Here is a 19,398-nt window from a genome sequence, read left to right as displayed (position 1 = left end):
GCAAGACAAGAAAATAGTTTTCTCGTTTGGAGGAGGATCATCATCGTCTTAATACGCAATGACCCACGTCAGTGTACTCGATAACTGGCAAATGTGATGAACCGATCACTCCACGATCGTACGACATTTTCATGCAATGGGGAAGGTTCAAAAATCGAATGTAGGGGTATCGCATGCTCTAGGCCAAAATCTGGAAGGAAGTGGGCACATGTGCATCCTGCTTTCTCGTTGTTAACTTGCTCGTGAACACCACCGTTACTGGCGACGAGAAATGGTGTCTTTATGCTAAAACAAGGAAAACAAAGAAATGGTTAAACCCAAATAAAGCATCAACAGCCCGTAAGAAGACCTGTGCGATCCACCAAAGACTGTTACGCATCTGGTGGAACAGCAACGATGTGGTGTACTAACAGTTGCTTCCTCGGGATGTAAGCATCACTGTTGAGCTAAATTGTCAACAACTGAGACGTCTTGAAGACGCAGTCCAAGAACAACGACCAGGAAGACTGCGTGAAGTGATGATACTCCACGATAACGCTAGTCCGCTTTCTGCTAGACTGACAAAAAAACCACTGTACAGGAGTTGGGTTGGGAAGTAATTCCGTACCCACCTTACTCACCTGACATTGCGCCCTCGGATTTTCACCTTTTCCGCTCTCTATCGAAAAATCTTCAGAGAACTTCCTTTCCGGATGAAAATGCGCTCCTAATATGGCTCACGAGTTCTTCGCCTCAAAACCAGTCGCGAAATCGTGAATTTACCCCAGAGGTGGCAGACTATTGTATATAGTGAAGGAGAATATATAACTGACGACTAACGTCTCTGTTATGTCTATCTGTTGTGTTTATTAAAATTATGTAGAAGCAGTATGAACTTCGGGACTAAACCAATAAAAAATAAGTAAAGCTGCTGCTAGTAAGATACGAACTGCAACAATTTAGGCTGCGCTCTTAACTACTACGATTATATTATCAACCTAAAGATGTTTTCTACTTTGAAAGCGCTCGGAAATCTTTTAATTTTCGAAGCTTTTTAATTGCACCATGCAGCTGTACGAATCGGATCTCGGGGCACTGACCTCCAAAAATGGTGGATATATGAAGAATATACTAACGAGGCCAGTGTCTAGAGTTCCGTTGTAAGCCTGGACCTTCCATACCGAAAAAATAAATAAATAAATATCGTGGTACTGTTCCAACACTAGCGGCCGTATACAACTACACTAACTGCGACTAGTGCATTCTCCATAAACTATAAACTTGACAGCCTCCCCCCCTACCTCTCTCTCTCTCTCTCTCTCTCTCTCTCTCTCTCTCTCTCTCTCTCTCTCTGTGTGTGTGTGTGTGTGTGTGTGTGTGTGTGTGTGTGTGTGTGTGTGTGTGTGTGTCTGTCGCTCCCTCGCTGTCAGGTCTCGTTGAGGGCGCCATACATCTTGCCACTGTACCCCGTGCAGTGGAAGTGACGGCCGCCACCTGCAGTTGATGTCTGGAGCGTCCGCACAGGGGGTGGTAGCAGTAACTGCTGGCCCGCACCCTCCACACAGAAGCCGCTAGCACAAAGGCGTCGCCGGCAATGTCCAGCCGCGGTTTCTTTCTATGAGTAACTGTGCTCCATTTTGTGACGGACCTGACTGGCTACGGGGTGTCTGACAAAAGCTTTAATTTTTTTCAAACAACAATATTATCCCCTTCAAAGTAGCTCCCTTCAGCAGCTGCACACAGGTGTAAGCTTTCTTCCCAGTCTTGGTAGCAGGACAGAGTGACCGCGGAACAACAGGAACGCCTTTTAAAGTAAAAAATTCCTTGATGGAAGTGCCCGTGTCACATTCAGCGTTGTCATGATGCAGCATCCACTTATCTGCAATGTCCGATCTCACTCTATTCGCCCTTTTCATGAGCCTTTCAAGGACATCTATGTAGAACACTTGGTTGACAGTTTGCTCCGAAAAAAAAAAAAATTCTTTATGTACGATACCCCTTACTGCCGAAAAAGCAAAACAACATTGTTTTGATCTTCGGTCTGCTCATTCGAGGTTTTCTCGGTCGAGGAGATGTCTCGGTGTACCACTCCTCACTTTGCCGTTTTGTCTCAGGATCATACTAAAAAATCCAGGATTCATAATCTGAACCACTCGTCGTCATTGGCAACCCTCTCAATAAGATTAAAGTGCAGGTTTCTTCGGTTGTCCTTCTGCTCAGCTGTCAGGTTTTTCGGCATCATCTTGGCACAAACCTTTCACAAGTGCAAAACTTGGGACAAAATTTGATGTACTGTGGGAATGTTTACAGTTAACGGGTCACCCGTCATTCTAATTGTTAACACGTCCGTCTGATCTCACGAGAGCACTCAGACCTTCGAGGTTTTCGTCGGTTTTGTAGTTTGTCTCCCTGAACGAGGTTTAACTCCAAGGTGTTCTCGGGCCTTCCAAAAATTATTTGTGCCGCGAAAACCTTGTGCTCTCCATAAGGAATTTTCCCCGTAGACCAGTTTCAACTTTTCAGAGGTTACACTCACGGATTCTCCAAGTTCAACACAAAATTTGGTGGTGTAACTTTGCTCTAAATTCCGCTGTTCCACTTTCGTAACACACAGCACAAAAACACAACTTCACTGATGGCGCTTTCAAAAATCATGTGACAGCTGTAGGAGCTGAAACTCTGACTGAGCTCCTGGAAGGGATGAACACGCTGGTCTACACAAGCAGATCAACACCGTGTTGCCATATAGCTTGCACAGCTATCGGTCTCAATACTTTTGTCACACTCCTCGTAAATTACAGTCATTTTCCAAAGACTGTATATACAAACGCCGCGGCAATTATAAAATCGAAGATGTAATAATTGCTTTCCTGCACATTTGTAAGATAACAGGAAATACGTTCCGTGCCTTATGTTTCCCAATTCCACCGAGGCCTACCTGCAGCACGCATGTCTTCAACATGAAGACATGAATAAGCCGCATTGCTAGACACCGCATGTCTCTCCTGAGAGTCGTCAAACGCATTTTCTCTGACATTTCGGTAGATATTTCCAATATTGTTTTTACTACGTGCACACAGATGAGCCAAACATTATGACCACTCCCACCGCGAAGTTGTATGCTCCCTGGTGAAGCTGAGGACACGTGACGCGGTTTGAGAAGTATATGAGCGGGGCACAGACGAATGGGGAATCGTTCTACCGACTGTAAGTGGCGCAAATGCGGAAATTCTGCCGATGTAAGTGGCCGTGACAAAAGTAAGATTTTTGTGGCCCCAGCGGCTGGGACAAAGCTAGTCGATTGTTCGAGTGCTACTGTCGGGAGCACCTATGGAAAGTAGTTGAAGAATGCTGAACCCATGAGTAGGCGACAAGAAGTTTGGCGTCCATACGTCATCACAGAACATGAAGATCGAAGGCCTGCCCGCTCTCTAAAGCAAGATAGGCAGCGACCTGTGGCAGATCTGACGACAGAGGAATGCACAAGTGTTTTGCACATTGGACAGCACACAGTGTTGAACATGGGTGTTTCGCAGCAGACGACCCCCACGTGTTCCAATGTTGACCAAGCATCATTATCAGTTGTCATTAAAGTGGGCACGAGATCATCCAGATTGGACCGTGGATCAATGGAATCGCGTCGCCTAGTCGGATGAATCCCACTTATTGTTAAATCAGATCCATGGTCGTTGCGTCATCCAGGCGAACGGCTGCTCGAAACATGCAGTGCTCCACGGACGCAGGTCAGAGAGAGAGAGAGAGAGAGAGAGAGAGAGAGAGAGAGAGAGAGAGAGCAGTATTCCGTTATGGTGGTGGGGGGGGGGGGCATTTACCTCTGTGTCTCCGTGGGTTCCAGGGTATTAATCGAAGGCAAGATGATAGCTGAGGCCTACGTGAATATTATTAGTGACCACCTGTAACCACTTATGATTGATGTCTTCCCCCAACAGCGGTGGTATCTTCCAGCAGGATAACTGTCCCTGTCACAAGGTCAGAATCGTGCTGCAATGGTCTGAAGAACATGGCAGTGAACTCACGTTGATGTCTTGGCCACCAAATTCGGCTTATCTGAATCCGATGGAATCCAGCTGGGGCGCTATCGGGCGCCAGCTCCTAACCCACAAACCAACCGCCCGTAAATTACCCGAATGTGTGGCCTGCGCAAAGGTATCTGGTGCCACAAACCTCTGGAGACCTATGAAGTACATATTGAATCGAAGCCATGCATAATCACTGCTGAATTGCGTTGTGGAGGTAGACCAAAACGCTTATAAGTAGGTGGTCATAGCGTTTTGTGTGTGTGTGTGTGTGTGTGTGTGTGTGTGTGTGTGCGCGCGCGCGCGCGCGCGCGCGCGCGCGGCGCTCAACGGCGAGGTTATCAGCGTAGTCATGTTTTGGTTCATCAGTGTAAATTGAATCAGCCAACACAAAAATACTGCGTTTCATGTTACGCTTCGCTACAAACACAATGTTTTTTTTTCCAAGTGGAACTTTATCATTCTAGTGCGAAGTTCAAATTTAATTATTCATCTAAGACTAGCCATATCGCAAAAAACTTGTTCACCCATGCCTCGCCTGTGCTGATCCGCGTCCGTCAGTTTGTTACAGCCACGCTCGAGCGCTGTTCAGTCGCTGCTGGACAACCCAAGTTTTTCTTACAAGAAGACTTTGCAGATTTCGAGGTAAGTGCCCAGACGCCAATTTCCTAAAGCACTACGACGCAGTTCTAAGAAAACCTTCAAAAATTGTCTTTTAAGATTAGATTTCCAAGCTCCGTCAAACACAAAATAATATCTGTCTAAGATTGACGTAATCACTGGCAACTGAGTGTTTAGAGTGAAAAGTCTTGTCAATCTTAACGTTGCCGGTTCGAATCACACTGATTGCAATTGCTTTTACTATTATTTAAGTCCTATACTTATCACCAAACGGAAATGTTACGTAACACATACTGAATGATAATTTAACAGAAAACATTTTGTACTTTTAATTACTGACCGTAGGACAAAATTTGATACAGAAATGAGAAGTGAGTTACTGTTAAATTGAACACATCTCACTCTTTTATATTTCTAAAGATTAAAGTTATTCGATTTTATGCTTGATTTCCGCAATTTTGTACTAAATTTTCATTCACTGTGAATAGTAGCATTTTCATGCTACTTTATTAGTAAATAAAAATAAATAAGCAATTTCATTATACCGTCCACGGGATACCACAATATGGCTGGCCAAATCATCGCCGAACCCCCCGCCATGTTTCACTCATGGGGCGTAAACTCGGCCAGAAGTTTCAAACAGTGTGAAACAAGGACTCACCCGACCAAATGACATTCTTCCACAGCTCCTTAGTTCAGGTTTTATACAATAGCTTCGGCACGTTTTCCTGTTGCGGGCATTTGCATCACAGATGAGGGGTTTTGGAATTCCAGCACCCCACGTAATTTCCTGCTTATGGAGCTCCCTTCGTGTTGTTTTGGTGCTGGCATGGTTCGCGAGTGCAACATTCAGTTCAGCAGTGACTTTTGTAACTGCCGTACTCTTTATTTTTCGTCCTAATTCTCTTCAATGACCGTCCGTCACGATCACTCAATCCACATTTTCATCCGCGTTGTAACTTAGCGAATTACGTCTTTCCGCTTTCCCTGTAAGCGGTATGAATGTTCGATACGGTAACCCTTGAAACACCAAATACTTCGGCTGATTTTGTTACGGAAGCATCCACCATACGAGCACAACAACTTGCCCACGTGAGAATGCTCTTGGCTCCAGCACAATGCATTCACATCTACGCTAAACATTAGTCTGGCCACGACTCACACTTGCAACATATTACGCATTGCACAGGTGCCCTTCGTGGTCAAATACAACAGCACAACCTGTAGGCTTGATTAGCAACTTCATTTTTGTCCACGCTTGCATTTCTCGCGGTGTTTCCATAGTTTTATCGAAACCATCTAGTGATGCCTGAGCAGGCCCAATGTCTTGTTGCAACAGTGGATTTCCGAAGAGTAATCATAGTTACTTGTGTTTTACCTCACAATCTTAACGATCCAATATACTTGGAAACGTTCCTCCTTGTCCGATGTCTCGGTACTCTTGTAGCGCCTGATGAAGTAACACCCGGAGCCGCGTCGAGAGTCAACGAAGACTTCGCGCTGTGCTGTGCGCGAGACAAATCGCGGGACGTGCTGCTCCGTAGACATCCTCCGAATCGCTTATTGACGGATCTAGATAATTTCTATTAATTGCTACATAAATACTACCAATCTAAGTAAGATTCGCGAGCCCCACTTTGCCCCCTGAAATAGGGTTAAAACAGTCACTTCTTCTGCACCACTCATCAATGTCCTGTAGCAGTCAGGTCTATTTTATGGAAGCTCCCAGATCCCAGCACTGGATTTGACAACGAAGGCTGACATCACTCACTACACCGTCACCGAACTGTTCCTACCATCTTCTCTGTGAACAACACAGGATCGCAGTTTAAAGTCGAAATTTCCATTGGAGTCAAGGGCAATTTATCATCATCACCATCACCATCACCACCACCATCACCATCTAATAACCGTCGCCAATTCAGCATCGTTCGTTAGATAACACCTTCAGCTAGCTAGATGCTTCACTCTCTGCTAGGCGACCTCTCCCTGAACAGTCCGCGTAAGCGCGCTAAACAACAATATCCGCCTTGAAAATAGAGAGCCGACTTAAAACGGTTCCCACGCAAGCACACGGGAATGCACTTCCGAACACCTTCGAAACTTTCCACACAGAGAGAAAACCTTTACTCGTCCCTGAGTACACAATTCCGAAACACCCACCACTACACCATCTCCGCCCCAGGAGGCTCATAACTACTGCTGCACCCCAACAGGGCTGCCGCCCGACTCCCCGACTTCGCCCTAGAGATTGGAAAAACCGACACCGGTTCTCAGTTCTTAACAATCGGTATTTTTCGGTATTTGCTTGGTCTCGATTATAAAGAGCTTACCTTATTTTTTCTAATGACCGAGAAAAAAAACATGTCGATTAGCCATAGCAACAGTGCTACGATTTTTCTTTTTAAAAAAAAAAGATTTAAAAAAGGAGTAATTCTCATTGGTAAAATTTGCATTGGTTTGAAATATTCCATTACTATAGAAAATGGGAAAAGCGGTCAGTGCTATCTCCGTAACACAACCGACAGAAACATATAGTTCAAGAATTGGTACTGCATTACTGAGACAGACACCTGTTGCTATGTGTCGTGGATTAAGATACTTGTGTACGTGCAGTGTGCAAGAGTAGCCCCCACCTGGTTTATACGGTAGTTTCTCGCTATCCTCGTCGGACAGCCGTTGTATTGGAGAATGGTACCAACCCGAGTCTGGAAATATTTCTAAGAAGTGACGTAACAATGAAGTACAATGCTTTAGTTGCTTTAAAAGAAAAGACTTATGTCATTTCTATGAAACAACAAAAGAAGGAAATCATGATAACAGTAATAAATTTTTAAAAATTTAACAACTATACATTCCTTGTATACAATAGAAATCTCTTCTGCTGCCTGTATCTACATAATATGCGTTTATCTGCTTGTAGCTCTTGAAAACGAACACATTAACACGAAAAACACAGTTTTAGAAGCTCAGTTTTCGCTTTTTAGCACCGACTAATCGTAAGTCTAATATTGGTGTGATCGCCGATTACAATATAATTTTTGCGCGCAATTTTAAAAAATTAAATAGAGTACTGGTGATTTTTCGTAGTACTCAACCACTTGTCACTTTTCGAGGAAAGCAGCGAACTGTGGACAGGCTGCGTTTTTGTATTTGCCTATTTAATTTAAGATTTTGGTTCTATGTACCTCGAAACTGACAGTCAGAATTTTTCAATTTTTGTTCGATTTATAGGCTTATTACAGAAAATAACAAATTAAAAACCGAAAATATGTTATTTCAGCAACCGGTTATTTTGAGCAGTTTTAACACAAAAAAAGAAAGCGACACAACCGAAAACCGGTTGTTTCAGCGATAACCGCCATTCCTACTTCGACCGCCCCCAGATGTAGCACCACATTATTTGAACTTTAGGGCTTAGGACCAATCACCCTCTAGAGCAGCGAGTAGGCGCTGCAACTGGCCATTTTCCTTTAACGCTTGTGTAGTGCTGTTGCCTGTCGATAATTTCGGAGTTTGTTTCGCATGGTGTATGAGGAAATGCGAGCTATCCTGTGGGAAACATTCGCCTTGAGAAACTACCAGTTCGGGGCAGACCACCCTATTTCAGGCCAGTGGTTCCCAACCTTTTTGAGACTGTTACCTCTGAATGAGATCATATGTCATTCAATACCCTGAATAAAGTTTGGGACGCAATTAAACACTAAAATGTAAATTCAACACTCCTATTTTTAAAGTGACAAATCATTTATAATACTTAGATGTTCAAACAACACAAACTGAAGCGTTTTCTATGTTTTTCACTACACCAAGAAATAATGTCCCAACGGGATGTCTACTTTTGTTTATTTGTAGTAGTCCTTTTTCTATATGTTAAGTCAAGCTCCAGCTTCATTCAGCTCTCCACTTTTGTTTGAGTTGCTTCCATGGTCTAATGTTTATTTTCGTACTAATAAATTATTGTACACGGAATCTGCTTTCTTAGAGAGTTGTTCTAATCTAACAGTTACTAACCACAGACCTTTCACTATAACAATGCCAGTTAGCTTTCACGAAAATCGATTGAGAGTGTGTTGCCTTCTCGAGTTCGTAAGAATTTTACTTGCGCTGAAGTTTTATTATCTGAAAATATTCCTTCATTCACAGTAATTGTTCTTAGCATTCTTTTCAATTTTTCAAACCCGAAAAAAGGATTTCTGTTCTGGCATAGGCTGTCGCCAGCACACCGGTCGGCAAAGATGAAGCGCGAAGATCGATTAGTAGACGCTGGATCAAGCGTGCCTATCACGAGAGAGGCCAGAGAGACGCCCATATGCAACATGCCGCCAACGCCCTCTCGACAGCATGTATTTAGGCCGCCGCCGCCGCTGACCGAAGGGACTCTCACTCACTCACTCATCCAGTTTGGCGTCTGTCAGTTTACTCGCAGACCAGGTTTTGTTCATCACAGGTTATGACAGTACATAGCGACCAGATTAGTAACTGTAACTAATACTTTACATCAGTCTGCAAGAGGACTATTACTGATGAGCTTGTACCACAAAATATGGACTCTATTCAAGTTAAGTAAAACTTCCTGTTCATGTAAATACGGAACTGTATTAATCCCCGTGTGCATTTGTGTTGTAGAAAGAGGATACGGGCCACCCATACCAACACCCTCTCCCTTGCCCCCTTGCGGTATAAGACTGCACTTTCTATTAGATTTATCGCCGATGACGAGTGATGACCACTACTATTTGACATAGAGGAAAGGAAATAAATATGAGAGTAAAAATGGCCTAGACTGCAGTTGGTACCCTAAATATGTTTTCAGAACGTAGATCTTAATGTGTATGAAACTGAACGCTAACAAACAGCTTGATGATCAGTGTTTACTCATGACGGCGAGACGAGGTCTTAACATGAAGACCATTCAGTATTTGACGGTGGTGCGTTGCTCAATGGAGAGATGAGAGTTGCAAATCACTGGGAGATGCAGTAATACCAATATATGAATTACGGAACAGAAAAGATTGGAAGGCTTAACTATTACAGTGATGATAAAAAAAAAAGCATGTATGAGGGTTCGACAGTAGCCAGGAAGCTGGGCGGTAGCTGACTACAGGGAGTTCTTTTCTGGGTTCCAAGAATTAACAAAAGATCGAGAAGACATGGTAATGGAAGGTGTGAGGCTAAGTGATATGCAGGAAGAAAAGGGTTTCGTATCACTGAAGATCGCACTGCATGGTAATGTCTAGAGAGGACTTTTGTCCATCAGTGAATGTCAAATGGGTGATGATAATCTGTTATATATTAGATTTTATCGTAACAGCGATTATTTAGAAAATAATAATTTAGATGGGTCACTAAATCTTCATCGAAATCATTTTGTTTCGAGACCTTCGAACTTACGCTTCAACTTCTAAAATAATTTTTTTAAACGTCGTTCGACTGTGTTTGTCTTGAGTCAACAAACGTAGTAGCATCGGACACTGTGTTTTTACCTAAGTAGAACTTCGTTCTTACGCCTGCAATCCCAAATATGTCAATACACTTCATGCTATTGTCTTCCGTCACGATCCCATGCACTTTACAAACTGATCTTCTTCTGAAAAGTTGCAAACTTGCAGCGTTTGAATGAACACGTAACAGTTAATTTATTAAACAATGAACGGTTCGTTGGGATACACGATTGCTCAGTCAACTGCACTGACGAATTTTTCTCGGAAAACCGGTCTAGTAATATCTTCGTTTTGTGGCGACATTTCACCTGTTTCTTACTAGTGATCTCCGCCAGAAGACATTACTCGGCTGATTTTTCGGAGAAGAATTTATCCATTATCTGTAGTGTTGGTGCAGATCCTTCATGAGCTTCACTCAATTCAGTACCAGTTTGCGTCTAAGGTGAACACTTTTTTTAGGTGAAGATACTTTATTATTGCTGATTACCCGATTATGCATTTCTACCACTTGGGAAAGATTTTTTTTCATATACAAAATTTACGCTTAGGAAGCCAAGCCTTTTAGTAAAATTCCTCTCAGTTTCTTGGAAACGTAAAAGAATTTTCAATCGAAACTCAGAGTACGAACGTATTCCCGCTAGTTAAAATATAGTACTGCTACCATATTTATACTGATCTCCTTACTTAGAGCGTTTTCATTTCTATTGTTAATCACCCCCACCTGAAATTACTTCTTTAGCCAAGCGATTCACATTAGGTGAAGAGAATGGTAGATAGGACACATTCCGAGACATCAACCGATCACCAATTTATTATTGGAGGGATGTGTGACGGTAAAAACCGGTGAGGGAGACCAAAAGAATACAGTACGCAGATTCAGATGGACGTAGTTTGCAGTAGTTATTCAGAGACGAAGAGGCTTGCATTGCATACAGTTGAATAGAGAGACGCATCAAACCATTCTTAGGACTGAAGATAACAACAACGACTTCAGGTTGTTACCTTAACCTGCAGAACCTGGATGGTCACCCAGCATAGCGCTCACTGTTTCTTCGCAACAGAGTCCTATGTATCTAGGCTGTACCGCCATACTTTCGCCGAAGTGGTGGCAACGTTGAAGTCACCGCGCCTTTCTCGCTTGTAAAGAAGAGAGAGGGTCAGTTTACTGACCAGTCTTCTTCTTTCAGGTCCTTTGTTTCCCTCCATCACATATGATCTTTCAATAAAACTTATCTACTGCCACCATTTCCCTTGCCCGACCGACGTAGAGGACTTTGTCTTCAACATGCATGGGTGGCTAGCCCCAAACTGCTCGTGCCGATATCCTTGTCCACTGCAAAATGGATCAAATGGCTCTGAGCACTATGGGACTCAACTGCTGTGGTCATCAGTCCCCTAGAACTTAGAACTACTTAAACCTAACTAACCTAAGGACATCACACACATCCATACCCGAGGCAGGATTCGAACCTGTGACCGTAGCAGTCGCACGGTTCCGGACTGCGCGCCTTTTTTTTTTATTTAATCTCATTTTGTTCGGTTTTGTTCGTTGTGTCTGCTCGGGGCGGACGCCGTAAAACATCCATTTATGTTCGTTGTTGATCGATTGACTCAGTTTTTTTATTACAGAGGGCACGTAACCCTCTGAGCAAACACGCTGAGCTACCGTGCCGGCTGTCTAGAACCGCGAGACCACCGCGGCCGGCTGTCCACTGAAGGCTCGCTGAAACAGAGCTGATGTTTAGCGCGAAACCAGCACAGTGCCGTTAGCACGGGAACTAGGCCTGAATACCAACATGCGTGCTGCACGGCACTTCCTTCTTCATTCGATCCAGTGAATTACTGGCTGAGAATCGATGGACGAAAGGGCTCTAAAATGAAGGTAGAAGTCTTGACTTTCACTATGATAGTCAATCCACATCGACTGTCTAGTCACGAGAGTAGGTTTTAAGAGAAAATTTATATTATAAAGTATAGCCTTTATGAATTGCTGATTTGATTACCACATGTTTTAGCAGAAATTTTCTCGTTTAAGGTTTACACCAACAGAAGAACCGAGAATCAGAAGGGAGATGGGTGGAAGTAGTTTCACGTGACGCCCAATTAGAATGCTGCTCTTGTATACGAAGAATACTGCCACAGTCTTAAGCTCTAGACAAATCCCACATTAAAAATCCATTAATTTAAATTCTCTTGCAGAGTTACGTAGATATATTTTATGTTGGTATTCCTCTTTGCCGAAGATGCGTATCTCTGTTACGTAGCTTTTAGCCTTCACACTGTGTTTTAGACAGCGCAGTGGGAATGAGTCTGTGTGAAGTCTCTTCCAACACAAGTGAGCCTCATAAACGTTGCTATTACTGGAAATACAGACCAGAACCGAATCGTGGAATACGAGGACATCTCACGGCAATGCAAAAAATTATATAGGATAATTACACAATAAAGAGCAATTGGACTACATAAGGTTCAATTTATAAAATGAGACATCTTCTTTTGCGGAAATATTAATGTGTGAAAGCCGAAAGGCGTCTGGATTCCAAACAGTGTATTTTGCCTGTCGGCCCTGAAAACCTTGCCCTTCCTTTTAGCAACTACATGCCAACTGCAACAATGTAGAACGATCGAGCCCTTTGATGTACGTGATGTCCTGTTTAAAAGCAGTAGAAATAGTGTTCCGTCAAACGACGAGACCTGAAGTCTACCAAATTTTTCGCGTTCCGTAAGTTGGTAATGGCAGCCAAAGTGTAACAGGCGTTTTCAGCTTTTTTCTGTCGCGTCAAAATCTGCATTCCTTCTCGTCTTGTCACAGGTTAGAGAACGCGTTTCAATTCATCTACGAAAGTTCGACAAATATTTGCGTCGTGATCTGTAGGTTTTTATGTTTTCCCGATTTTGTTTTTCAAAACGTTCAAATGTGAGTGAATTTCTATGGGACCAAACTGCTGAGGTCATCGGTCCCTAGACTTACACACCACTTAAACTAACGTATGCTAAGAACAACACACACACCCATGCCCGAGGGAGGACTCTAACCTCTGGCGGAAGGGGGGCGCGCAATCAGTGATATGGCGTCTCTAACCGCGCGGCCCATTTTGTTTTTCGCTAACTAAATGACGCTGTAGTAAGATCTTCAAATTTACGACAGTTATGACAGTTTCTTTCGTAAGAAATGTTTATTTAATTGTAGTTCCCGTGTGAATCCCTACAATTTTCGAATAAAACAAAATGAGGTATTAGAAACCACTACAATAAATTATCAGCTTATCTACATTAAGGGATTAAATACTCCTGTTTGCTGCATGACGAATAGGAATATTCATCGTGAACAGGCTTCTGCTTTTTTTAGATAATTTTTTATCAGTGCACTCAGGTAGATATTGAGCTGGAAGCAGCAAAGTAAACTTTAGCTATTTCGTAAAAAATCAAGCAGCAGTGAATTTTTTACAGTTTTTCTTCTTCAAAGTTGAAGTTGTTTATTTTATTATATCGCTTTTGTCCACGTGTAAGTTGACACGATGTACTTTCCTGTAAGTCCTTATTAACATGATTTCTGTAGTTAGGAATGCATGCATGCCCTTGGCAACTCTGATAACCGATATCTTATCTCCACTTGCTTTTCAGCCAAATATGAAGGATTTCCTTATTGCGACCTCTCCTGCAAAGTACATGGCAACAGCTTTTAGCGACATGTACTGCCATATACAGTTTTAGCCAGGCAGAGAACCCGGCAGTTCACAACGTTTTCTTCCTTGTGGTTCAAGAATCTGGCCACACACATATCGGCAAGAAGTTCTTCGCAATTTCGTTTACAATCTCATTGGTGGCTCCGATAATTACAATTAGTGATACGTTTTCTCAATGCCTGTGGGCAAATTGCGCTTTAGTTAAGGAACTATGTGAAATTTTTAGTGTCGTGCACTGAGAACTAGATAGTACTGTGCAGAATGAATGATGGAGGTGAATGATGGGTAGTGACAACAACGGAACAAGATACGCGGCAGAAATGTTCGTAGAAGCTTATTAATACAAAGCATAGTCGTCTTACGCGACCTATTTTCCCAACACTGTCCCGTAATTAATATAAAACGAGAGTTAAAAAGACCAATCATATCAGAACAATTAATCCCCGCCAACAATGTGCATCAGTACTTGTGATTGCAAGTAGCTAATCAATATAGTTTACGTTCTTACGCTATACCGCAGGTTTCAGTCTAAATAAGAGGCCACTCTGGAAACATTAAGTTGAGCTGCAAGCGAGCAGTCACGATTATGTCACCCAAGCCGACGGCAGTGGCCAATCCTCAGTGTGTTCACGAAATGGACCACTGAGCCATACCGGTCAACGCCACCTGGCTGATTATCTTTCCTTTGAGGAGACGCCACAGGGCATCTGTCACTGAAGTAGCTATAGCATCTTCCACTGGGACACCAGCAAAAACGGTCTTGTAACTCGAATGTGGAAGGGGGAGAAAAGACGTTTTTCGCAAGGTACGGAAAGACGCTTTTTTTGAGCAAAATGAAGAAAATTGGGTTTTCTTCGAAATACACCATATTGCCGGGAGATAAAGATCGAAATGTGGAGTGAGAACCCGCTGTCAAGCCACCTTCGTGAGTGGGAGACGCAGTCTAACTTCAGCACAGCAGAAACCGAACGTTTAACACTATGTAAGAGCCACCAGGACTAGCTAATGAAAATAAATTAGGAAATAGAGAGACGGCTGTGCTCTTGAGAAACCATCTCATTGATCACAGAAAGAGAACAGAGAATGCAGAACCCCGTTTTTCAACACCAAATGTTAGAAAACATTTTACTAGTTAACCGCCTGAAATCAGAAATGGAGAGGGGACTCATTTCTTTTAAGGCATCTACTCACTGCTTGCCGCTCGGAATATCCGTAGCTCAGCTAGTTTTCAAGCTTCTGTCTGAAGACTTGCCTGCAGATTTTTACCATCAATGTCCTTTCAATTTCGGCCATAGATACAAACGCATACCCTTCTATAGCGCTATCTATCTAAAAATTAACATTTTAGCAATCGCGATATGACTTCGTGAATATTATTGTTTTATACCGAGAAGTCATCATTAGAATCAGATGTAATGCTGATTTCTATGTAATAAACTGAATTAATTGTTATTCTTGTTTAATTTCTTAGCTAGAGACTTCCTGATTCATTATTTTGGAGGGGCTACGATTTATCGATACATGCCATGTATCGTTCAGAAAAATTGTATGTCATGACTTTGAATTTTAATTTCAGACATCTGTATATGTTGCAATTGATGTAACTATGTTTTATTGTCAATTACTTCGTTTGTTAAAGCAGTTGTTTACGTCCTGTCTCTTGTATTTGTTTTAGCACCGATGATGACTGATATCACTCGAAATCGATTTGCAACAAGATAAATAAATTGTTTCCGCAATTGGTTGTTACATTCTTTATAATTAATATTTTGTTTGTTTGCAGATACATGTATGCAGTCCTAGTACACATAAGCATCCCTGCGCCACAGTCCCGTAGCACGCCGTTACAGGGGTCGTAAAAAAACGGCGCAGCTCGTACAGGAAATGGTGTAACGTGCGGTAATTCGAGTTGTGCATCTGAATGGGAAGAACGCTCTAATAAACCTTGAGCGGTGAAAGTGTAGGGCAACAACGCGGTAAAAGAGGCGAGGACGAAACCGTCATCGAGCAAGATGATGCTGTTTTTTTTTCTTTTTTTCCTACTGCCCCGGGGTGATGCCATCATATTATGGTCGTAAGAAGCCAAACTGTCACAGGGGCATACTACCGCAATCTTCTGACGAGGTTACGGGAAGGTGACAGCAAGCTGTGCCGGAAGCTGCTCGAGGTACTGCTTTTGCTTCTCCACAAAGCACCAGCTCATTCAGCGGACACTTCTTTGGGCTATCAAATTTTGACCCATCCACTTGTCCTCCCGACATACACACAGTATTTTTTTCCAATTTCCCCTGATGAAGAAACCACTGCGTGATAGGCATTTCCAGATTGCCGACGAGCCGATATCGAGATGAAACCTTTCCTGAACCACAAAAATGCAGACTTGCGGGAGAAATGTGTTGCAGTGAAGAGTGAACATGCAACGACGGACTAACTCCTAACGACGGACTAACTCCATCACAGAGACTATTTCGAGACGAGAATAAACTTTTGTGACTATCCTGCATATTATTAATGCAGAGGCTACATAGGTGTTATCATCTTATCTAAATAAATAAAAAAATGTAAGTGTTCGTTTGTACAAATTCTTAAATTTCATAATGTTTTTACCCCCTGCTTCGAAATTTTGACAACGTTGCACTTTGATACGCGCGTGTTTTTTTATATACCTACTTTTAAATATATGTATAAGATATAAATATATAAATACATAATACAGAAAAGGGGAAAGTTTAACCCAAACAAAGTTCTTGATCGATTGAATTCAAATTTTTACACACTACTCTTAACGAACATTAGGACGTACATAGGTGCCATATTTACAGGTTGTATCTCCTAAGAGTTGTCAGGCGCCGTTTTCTCTTGTGTTTGAGCAGATATTTGCAATTTAGTTTTTGCACCGCGTAGCTGGAGTCAGCCGAAACAAATAGTGCTCATCGCGTCTTTCATGCGACGCCCTGTGCCCACGGAAAGCATTGGTTTGTTTCCCGTTATGAACAAAATGATTTTTGATAACTTGAACACACACTATTAATGTTGCACAATAATATTTATTTAATAGTTCGTTAAGAACTGGCTTTCGGCTTCTTAGGCCAGTCACGTTATTTTTCGGGCCCATTCCACTGAGCAGCCTGAAACTGATCTAGTGCGATATTCGTTTTACCAATATCTATTAAAAGGCACAGTAAAAGAAGAGGAATAACGAGTACTCTAGCAGCGACAGCACCGCTCTGGCCCGCGCTGACTGCTGTTGACATGAACAAGCGTGCTGCTCTGTTGCTGTTGGAGTACCGGTTACTCATCGTGTTTTACTGTCCATGTTAATACATATCGGTAGAACGAATATCTCAACAAAACTAATCTGGTGGCGATATAACGGACATCTAAAATTCCGATTTAAAAGACATTTTGTTTCAAACAGAAAACAGACGCATTCTGTCGATGTTGGGGATCGCATGAAACATATGCTGAGCAGTATTTGTTTGGGCTGACACCACCTTCACGTCCGAAAAATAAAATTTTAAATATCTGCCGAAATACTGGAGAAAATGCGCCTGACGACTCTTTTCAATGACGTTAGTGGCTCAGCGCCAGCTGCTCCGCTCGCGTCGACAGTATAGCCAGCACAGATTTTTTGTTTTTGTTTTTGTTTTTATTTAATTGCATTTTATGTTGTCCCCACATTGTAACATCTACCAAGCTTTTCACGCTAATTAAGTCCATATAAGCATGGTCTTTTCCGAATGTGCTTCTGACCAAAAATTGATTCTGGTAGCTGGAGTCTTAAGATTTTGTTAATCATTCCTTCTGCGTTCTTGTGGAGATATTTCCATAGCAACTTTCATCGCATAACAAACATTTCTTTATATCTAACCGAGAAGTTAAATACCAATTTTCATAAATTTAGCTTTAAAGCTTTTTTAATGTAGCGAAATAGTATCTTAAAAATTTTCATCCCCTGCTGCGTTCCCTTAGGGGTTGCATTTCCAGAAACAGTGACGTGTGTGCTTTATTTCTAACAGAGAAGTCAAATACAAATTTTCTCACAGTTAGCTTCAAAACTGCTTGCACAATGAAATGATTCCATAAAAACTTTCATCCCCCTTCCACCACGACAGGGGTTCAATTCCCAAATATAGTACAGTACAATTTTTTTTATTTATAACTGAGAAGTCAAATACTAACATTCATAGATGGAACTTCAAAAAATTTTTAGTAATTCATTAACAGTCATATTTTCAAAAATCGTTCATGCACATTTCACCCCCATAAGGTTAAATTTCTAAAAATGATGAAAACCGCATTTCTTTACTTCTGACCGAGAAACCAAATACCAATTTTCGTAGGTCTAGTATCAAAACTGCCTTAATAGCGGCATTAAAAAAAAAATTACCTTCATTCCCTATTGCCCCGCTTAGGGTTCGAATAAATCCCTTCTTAAACGACACTTATAGCATAAGGTCCACAACTTCTTCATATGTCAAGTTTCTATCCTTAGCGGTTTGGGTTGGGCAATGATGTGTCAGTCGTGATATTGTCTATATATACGCCCTTTGCAAACAGGTAAATTATGACTTATCGTCTCATGATTAGAATTCTACTACATACCCTGAATTTGCAATAACAATAAACAAGGTTCAAGGTCAGAGGGGGGGGGGGGGGGAAGATGAGATGGGCAGAGGTGCGGGAGGAAATGGACATAGGAAGAGGGAGGGAGGCAATGGGCAGTGGTAGGGGGGGGGGGATGATAGAGAGGGGGGAAGAGGTGATGGACAGAGAAAGGGGGATAGGGAGCAGGAGGAGATTAGGACGTATACCCATACATAGCACAAATGTGTGCTTTCTCTTGTCTTTCTTTTCCACTAAACTAGACTGAGCCACAGCAACGCATGGCCGGGAACAGCTAGTAATTAATAAACGTAATCAACAGTAACTTCAAACACAGAAACTAGAATCCATCACTAAACTTCAAGGCGAAATGAAGCAGCACTGTTATTCTGTAAGTGTGTCCGATGCTTTACATGTGTGCATGACATACAAAGCAGGAAAGATTGGTCTCAAGAACGTGAGCTATGGCGTTGCGTGCTGCTAGCTCACGTAGACGGAGTTGCCGCAACAGGATCTGTGTGACTCATCCCGTAGGAGCGGCTGCCTTCTCAGCCGCTACGACCAACACCTGGAACGCGGCGTCATCCAAAGTAAACGATAAGATTTCCAAGCAGCAGCTCAGCTACGTGGCAGTACAGGCAACTCAGAAAATGATCGTTCGCCAGAATGCCGCACATTAATACAAAGACTACCTTTTCCAAAAAATAGTTAACTGATGGGACGTGGACGCTGTCGTGACAGAATTAGAAACGAACACACGTAGATATTTATTTGTGCTGTACAGTTCGTTTGGCGACAGGTGAGAGTACAGTTAGCTGGAATTATGTTCTGCAACAGGAATTTCGAGGACGTGCTGAAAAGTAATGTCCCAAATTTTTTATGTGAAACCTCCTAAAGCTTTTAAAATTAAATGTTATTAAGATTCTACATCTTTATTCTTCATGCCTACACATTTGCAGCCCTCTGCCGAGGGAGGGCTCCGAGTTAAAGCGTGTAATATGGCGGTGTGTAACGTAACTACGTCGG

At 42.4% G+C, this 19,398-nt stretch overlaps 1 protein-coding gene across 2 annotated transcripts in view; it reads right to left on the bottom strand.

Annotated features, from left to right (window-relative positions):
* Positions 1–19,398, bottom strand: part of LOC126412584 (protein kinase C and casein kinase substrate in neurons protein 1-like) — a 548,284-nt gene that overhangs the window by 461,078 nt on the left and 67,808 nt on the right. The window lies entirely within an intron of this gene.

Source organism: Schistocerca serialis, chromosome 7, assembly GCF_023864345.2.
Source record: "Schistocerca serialis cubense isolate TAMUIC-IGC-003099 chromosome 7, iqSchSeri2.2, whole genome shotgun sequence".
Taxonomy (NCBI): Eukaryota; Metazoa; Arthropoda; class Insecta; order Orthoptera; family Acrididae; genus Schistocerca; species Schistocerca serialis.
The sequence above is the reverse complement of the archived record's forward strand: the minus strand, read 5'-3'. Positions and strand labels throughout refer to the sequence as shown.